The 7,819-nt window shown below is 40.7% G+C and overlaps 1 long non-coding RNA gene across 1 annotated transcript; it reads right to left on the bottom strand.

The window, feature by feature from the left end:
- Positions 1-590: 590 nt before the first annotated feature.
- LOC311064188 lies at positions 591-5,557 on the bottom strand. The gene is made up of 4 exons (XR_014602691.1): positions 5,433-5,557; positions 3,732-3,811; positions 2,166-2,246; positions 591-672 (listed from the first exon to the last, which is right to left on the bottom strand). It is a non-coding gene; the product is annotated as an uncharacterized lncRNA (long non-coding RNA).
- Positions 5,558-7,819: the final 2,262 nt, after the last annotated feature.

Raw genomic sequence — 7,819 nt, 5'->3', positions numbered from 1 at the left:
ATCATCCCATCCCTAATACACACGATTGTATCGTTGAGATTTTAATTTATCAAGAAATTGTCGTCTGTCATACACTAGGAATTAACTTTTGTCAGTGGTGGAAAAAGTACTCAAATGTTTTACTTAAGTAAAAGTATCATTACTGCAATGTAGAAGTACGCCGTTAAAACCAAAAGTCCCGAATTAAAAATGTACTCGAGTAAAAGTACAAAAGTATTGGTATCAAAATGTACCAAAAGTAAAAGTACTAAAATGTTTGAAAATAGCAGATCTACAAGGTCACACAATGCGTCGCAATGCAACGCGTTGTGAGCTTGTAGATCGGCTATTTTCAAATAGCCTATGTATAAAATAGGGCTGACGTGGTAAACTTATGCTTTATTATGTAATAATTCATATCTACAAAGTAACTTAAGTTTAAAATAATTGTAGTGGGGTAAAAGTAAGATATTTGCCTCTGAGATGTAGTGCAGTAGAAGTAAAAGTATAGACAATTGGAAATACTCCATTAAAGTAAAAGTACCTCAAAATTGTACTTGAGTAAATGTACTTAGTTACTTTACACCACTGGCTTTCGTTGAGCTGCAATTTCAGTACCTGGAGCGATGGGAAGCAGATGTTGTCCAAGTGCGTTGCCCTGTTCAATTCCTTCCTGGCTATCGTCCTTGCATCCTAAACACCCGGGATGGGAGAAAAATAACGTTTATACAATATATTTATATAATATAATAAGTTATTATACATAATTATGTATTATTTGATGTGGGACTGGGCAATTAATCTTAGATGTATCAAAACGTATTCAGAACCAATAAGACACTGAGAAGCAAGGTCTTCATATACATTTGTTTCCTTATACATCAGTTGAAATCATAAATCTTCTCTTCTGGGGGTCCCTGGCACAAAACTTTTACAGACGGGGGGTCCGCAGCCAAATGCATATCAATTTGGGTCCTTGACTTGAAAAACTACTGCTGTAAACAAAACAACTGTTGTAAACAACCAATTGACTACAAAACTAGAAAAAGTGGTCCTCGGAGCACAAGTCTCCGCCAGGTCAGGTAGATTATTGTGACCTCCTGGTGGCGCTATCATAGGCCAATGTGAAAAGGGTGCCATTTCTTCTTAGGCCTTGCACGGCAATCGGACACTGCATTCATGATTTGAGGCATTTTGTTCCAAAAATGTGGTTTGCTAAATTAGACCTGCTGGTGGCACTACAACAGGCCAATGTGAAAAGGGTGGCATTTCTTTCTCGGCCTAGTGGGAATGTGCATGTAATATTTCACGGAAATCTTGCACTGCGTTCATGATTTGAGGAATTTTGTTCAAAACTGACCTATCCTGCAAACTTTGGAAGCCAATGTTAGCCAAGTAGGATGGAATATGAAATATCGGACACATCCATCTTGATCACATGACTATAGAGATACTGTGTACCGATTTGCGAGATTTTTGGATAGAATCTGAACGTAAGAGCAAAGAATGTGTTTTTACAAAACTCAGCCTCCTGGTGGCGCTCTCAAAGGCATATGTGAAAAATGCACAGCAAATGTTTTTCCTTGGCCTCTAAGGAGTGTGCGTGTAAAGTTTCACGCAGATCGGTGCAGTTATAGCTAAAAACGTGAATCGGCCTGTTATAGCGCCACCATGAGGCTGATTTGAACGTTTTCAAGTGGCATTTCTTCCGGGGGCAAGTGGGAATCTACGTGGAAAATTTCACAAAAATGGCATGCTGCGTTCATGATTTGAGGCATTTTGTTCGAAATGAACAAAATCCTGTAAACTTTGGAAGCCAATTTTAGCCAATCAGGATGGCATATGGAAAATCAGACAGATCCGTGTTGATCACATGGCTATAGCGATACTGTGTACCGATTTGTGTGTTTTTTGGACAAAATCTGTAGGAGTAATATCAAAAAATGTGTTTAGCAAAAGTCGGCCTCATGGTGGCGCTATGACAGGTTGATCTGAAAAATGTGGGGCAGGTTCTGCTGTGGCATCCACGGAGTGTGTGTGTGCAGTTTCACAGCGACCGGGTCAACGGTGGCGGAGATTAGCTGGTCGCAGACAGAAGGACGGACGGACGCACGGACGGACGGACGGACAGGGGGCAAAACATACTCTCTAATGAGAAAAGTGTTCTTGTCTTAAGATGGATGTACCTGTAGATAGTGATGGCTGGGTTCCTCCAGGGGGGCAGGTGTCGTGTTCACCATGCTGAGAAGAGCCTCCCAACAGGCAGACTGGAAGATACAAAAAACATTAGCAGCAAGGTCACACACACACACACACACCTTGTAGCAACAATGCCATTCATCATGGGAAATACTTTTATGACAGTTATGTAAAATCTCCTTACCTTTTGGTAAACGTGTTTTATACAAAATGTAATTATGCAAATTAAAAGATTGATGCATTACATCATGTTTACCTTGCTTACTGTAAATCGCTCTGGATTAAGAGCGTCTACTAAATGCCTAAATAGTACGTTGATATGCGCGATCATCATTAGGCCAAATATGACATTATTTCAGACATATTGAAAGTTAGCCATCTTACTCAATTTCATCATCTGTTCATTTAGGTTTTTTTTTTGCTACACCTTAAGATACACCTTCAGGAGGCTGCCATTCGAAAATGGCCCCTGTCAAAGTCTTAACCTACCCCCTCCCCCTTGTACATATTTGTCACTCTTCATACCAGTAACCTATAAGCTGATTGTATGACGTTCTGTACAGTCGTGTGTATATCTGTCTGTCTCTTATATGTCATCATGATTTGTGTGCATGGGGATCTCATCTTAAACAAGCTCAGTGCTTTATGAGTCTTCCAGTTTAGTAGACCTTGTATTGTGAATTTGTACTTCCATGTACTGTTGTTCTCATGTCTAAATAAAGCACATCAATCAATCAAATGCTGCCCCAACCCTGTGGAATGCATTCCCCATTACTTTCAGAGAAGCCCCCTCACAGCTTTCAATGCGGCTTTCCCCTGCTAACTGTCTTTTTTATGTCCAATGTATTTGTATGTAAGTTCATAAAGTTAACAAAGTTAACATAAGTGTAACTAAATGCATTTGAAATAAAATAAAAATGTTACTTTTCAGGATTCCAATTCAAAAATAGCAAAAACTAATTCTGGATTCCAATTCAAAAATAGACGATCTACAAGCTCAAAACGCGTCGCAACGCATTTTTGAGCTTGTAGATCTGCTATTTTTGCTACTTTTGATAGAATGGCGAAAAAAGTAAAAATACGGGCAAGACAGTATATGCAATGTAGTCTGGGAGACTTCGCCTCAGAGCCTGGACAGCAGGGGCACAGCCACTGCGTTGTGATTCAAATCAACAGCCAATGAAGAAAAGGGATGTAAATAGGAGCGACGAGAAGCAATTTGTCCTTGAGAAATTGCGGCCGCCATTGTTGTGTACTGCTGTTCGCCTCTCGTTGGACTGTTTAGACGAGTTGCTCAGCTCTCAAACCGGTAAGAGGCGTGTCCGCTCAGATTATGAGCGTAAGTTACATCCCGTGCACAAATACCAGGGCTCTGGCCCAGAAGTTTCCTCGCCCCTCCCGTTTGTATGCGAGAGCTGGCGAAAACGTCTGGGAAGATTATATGTAATGTGGCCCTCTGGAGTGAGTGGGGAAATATAGTGGCCCTCTCCATCATCAAAGTTGCATCACCCCTGTGCTATATACATTTGATATGTTATAATTAATAGACTCACATCATTGTAGATGTCCTTTTGAATCTTCATCACTCTGAGGGCAAACCCCGCCAAGCGGGTGTGCAGCAGTGGCACCGCACCTATAAGGAAGAGTCATGCAAGGTCAGTGTGGGAACATTTAAAGGAGTAGTTCACCCACTGCCAGGCCCGTAGTCCTACGGGCCGTTAAATCCAACCGTTAACTGCCGTTCCCGTAGTCCTACGGGGCGGGTGTTTTCCCATGTTAAATCGTGCAGGTGCAGATTCCGGATTTTTTTTGCACTTCCGGTTTCGAAGGGGGCGGACCGGAAACGAAATAATACTGTTTCCGGTTTTTGTCCCGCCTCCGTTTCCTGTCTAGCGATCAACTTTGGACGCCATTATCTCGGCTTGTTGATTTTTCTCTCCGCATCCCCCATTGTAGCGTTTTGCTCTCGTTCTCCAAAATGGAATGTCGGATCGCGGCACGGTTTCCAGCGTTTTGTTCCGTCGGGTCCCGTGTTTGTGTCGAACCAAATGAACGCGGATTTTAAACGGATTTAGCGGGGCCTATGACGGAATCAAAAAAACAAAAAAGGTAAGAAATAGCTTGGCACTACGATGGACGTTCTGAGATTAGCCGTTGGCAGTGGATGTGTTAACCCATTCAAGCCGGGGACGCATCTCTATCTGTCGTTTTTAGATTTCTTTAGGCTATTCAAAAATAGCAGATCTACAAGCTCACATTGCTTTTATATGAAATATCCCAGACTATTAAGATTTTATGGAAGATGCTTCTGAACATATGGCTGGTTTGACCACTTTAATTATGCTCTAATCTTAATATAATAACCGTAAATAGCCTGTCTACAGGCTCTCAATCCTTGTAGATCGGCTATTTTCGCTGTGCAACATGCTTCCATAGAATACATGCTGGCTTTCATGGAATCCAAATGATTGACATCGGTCGTGCCGACTGACAACTTTAATCCATGGAGGTCCTTGAGGGGCTTCCCCGCAAACTTTAGTTCATATAAGCATCGAAATGAATGACAACATATTTTGAGATGGGGGTCCGAGGCCAAATACATATACATTTTTAACAGGAATAAACCTAGATGCATATCAATTGTCCGTTGTGTGACTTTCAGGTGTTAAGCAACATGCACGTCACGTCATTGAAATAGAGTGCAAGAACATACCAAATGAGCACTGCATGCCTGAATACATATAATTTACCAATACAAATTTAAAGGTTGAAATATGGAGACATGTTTCTGCCAGACAGCAATGATATATTGCTTAACTTTTTTGTATTGCATTTGTTTTACAGACATATTTTATCTTTTTACACTTTATTCATACAAACTATTGTTTATACTACACACACACACCAAAAGAAATCCAAAGAAATCTTAACACATTGGCTGCCAAAAACGCAGATCTGCGTTATTTTGAGGCCTTACAACGCAGGCTGCCAAGAACGCAGATCTGCGTTCTTTAAAAAAAATATATATATATATTATTTTTTATTTTTTTTAGATTTGACCCAAAGACCAAGGAGATATGATTTTTCGAAGATTTAGACTCCCATCCACTTCCTTGTTAACTTAAAACTTAAAAATTCTGTATCTCGGCTCCTGAGTACTTTTATTTTTTCATTGAAAAAGTCTGGCAGTCTACTGTAGAAAATAAATAAATAATTCTGGCAGCCAATGTGTTAAAATGTTTTAAGAGTCTGACCTTCGATCCTCTCCCACTTGGCGGCGGCCAGCGTGGCCAGTGTGGGCAGCGCGGCGGTCAGCGTGGGCGCCGTGCCGGTCTCCAGGATGCGGAGGTACAGCTGGAAGTAGAACGGCGAGAGGCGGGGCATCTCCAAGACCCAAAGAAGACATAATACCAAAAGAACTGGTCCATGGCCTCCCCGAAGTCACCGGTCCAGCACAGGTACAGCGGGAGGAGGTCCGTCACTTCCTGGACTCTGCACGACAACCAAAATAAAAATGTAAGAGTGAACGTGAACACAGCTTCTGAACCATTCTTTAGCCCATACATGGGCAACTGGCGGCCCCCACCTTCACTTAATGTGGCCCGCAGGTTAATATCTGAATACTGATATATTATTGATTTCAGCTGTTACAATTGCAAACATGACCCGCTTTAAAGGTAGGGTAAGTGATTTGCTTTGGTTAAAATAAGTGTTAAATAGCTCTATATTCTGATAGTACTCATAGAGTGTTTGTTCCGTTTGTTCTCCTTGTCTCTCCAGCTCTTTATAAAACAGAAAATGCATTTTCGTTTCAGTTTCAGTTCCAATTTTATCCAACCAGGACAGAGAACTCTATCAGGATACAGATTAAACAAGTGAAATTGGAAGTGATGACACTAAGAAATGAGCAGGCAAAATTGGAACTGGAACACTATACAAATTAAGAATTGGTACTTTCTCCTGATTGGCTGAGATTTTGACACCTACCGACATTTTTTTTTTCTGTTTATTAAAGAGCTGGAGAGACGGGGAGACATCTGTTACTGAAAAAACACTCTATATCAATGATTACTATCAGAATATAGTATTTTAACCTTTTAACAAAATACTATTTGTTTTAACCAAAAAATATCACTTACCCTACCTTTAATTACTACTACTATATTAGTAGTAGCTTAATGACTAGTATTAAAATTCTATTTTATTTTTTACGTCCAATGTATTTGTATTTAAGTTCATAAAATTAACATAAGTATAACTAAATGCATTTGAAATGAAATTAAAATGTTGCTTTTCAGGATTCCAAAAAAAAAAAAAAAAATCTGAATTCCAGTTCAAAAATAGCAGATCTACAAGCTCAAAACGCGTCGCAGCGCGACGCGTTTTGAGCTTGTAGAGCTGCTATTTTTGTGTGACATAGAATGGCCCGACAGTATATGCAATGTGGCCCTCTTGGAGTGAGTGTGGAAATATAGTGGCCCTTTCCATCATCTAAGTTGCCTCACCCCTGCTTTAGCCCCATGGTCACTGAACTAAATATTGGATATTGGTCATCACAAGCCACACTATCTTCCCAATATTTTCATACTAAAATTGCTTTTTTCAGAAAGACCAAATCAGGAGAAAATAGACTTTATCGACCTTCCTCTGTCCTAGCATCAAACTCTCGCGGAATCTAGCACCAGTAAACATAGGACGTTTGCGAGGCGGCGCCCACTTAGGAGACCCATTTGTAGGATTTGTGTACAATTTCTCGCCTCTAGTGGCTCCAATTGGAACAAGGTTTCCACCAAACAGACGATGTATGCCTTACAAAAAGGCGACGACTCTTCACTCTTGCCTAAATGTTTATGTTTTAACACTTGCGTGACTAGCCGGTCAATCTGGACGATTTTGAGAATTTAAAGTGGATTATCTTCTCTCATGAAGCTCCGAGGCAATTCCCCTTTCATGACTTTTCCTAAATATTTGATACAAGATTTGACCCAAAGACCAAGGAGATATGATTTTTCGAAGATTTAGACTCCCATCCACTTCCTTGTCAACTTAAAACTTCTGTATCTCGGCTTATAGCTCGGCTATAAACCCCATTTACAATGCAATGGTTTCATGCCTCACTGTTTTCTCAGGGCACAACGCATGCAGTAACATTTTCATAGACCTGACTGCTTATTTCTATCGCAAAATCTGGCAACCCACTTCACTGCAAAGCGGCGGATAAAGATCATATCTACAAGCATACAGCTTGTTACGCAGCAACTGTTTTATGCTTGAAGATCAGACATTTTGCGCAGGATTGAGCACATGTGTGAAGCATACCGATGTGTTCGCTACAGATCACGCTGTTTTAAAATATAGATATGATCTACAAGCAGAGGGCTCGTCAGGCAGCGACTGTTTTGTGCTTGTAGATCAGATATACAGATCGCGCTGTTTTACATGCTTTTTTAAATAAATATACAGGATCTGCAGTTACCATTACAAGTTAGCCTATAATGTTTCTGCCTGCCTGCAACAACATATAATGTGAGCTCACTGAGAAGAGTAGAATTGAAATGTTAAGGTATTTATAAGACAATGGAATCCCCCGTTGTGCCCCGCAGCGCGGGGGAGAAGGTGTTGGGATCGTCTGCGCCATAGG

This window comes from Gymnoscopelus microlampas, assembly GCF_963454915.1.
Source record: "Gymnoscopelus microlampas genome assembly, chromosome: 2".
Lineage (NCBI taxonomy): Eukaryota > Metazoa > Chordata > Actinopteri > Myctophiformes > Myctophidae > Gymnoscopelus > Gymnoscopelus microlampas.
Note: the sequence above shows the minus strand (reverse complement) of the source record. Positions and strands in the feature narration are given on the sequence as shown.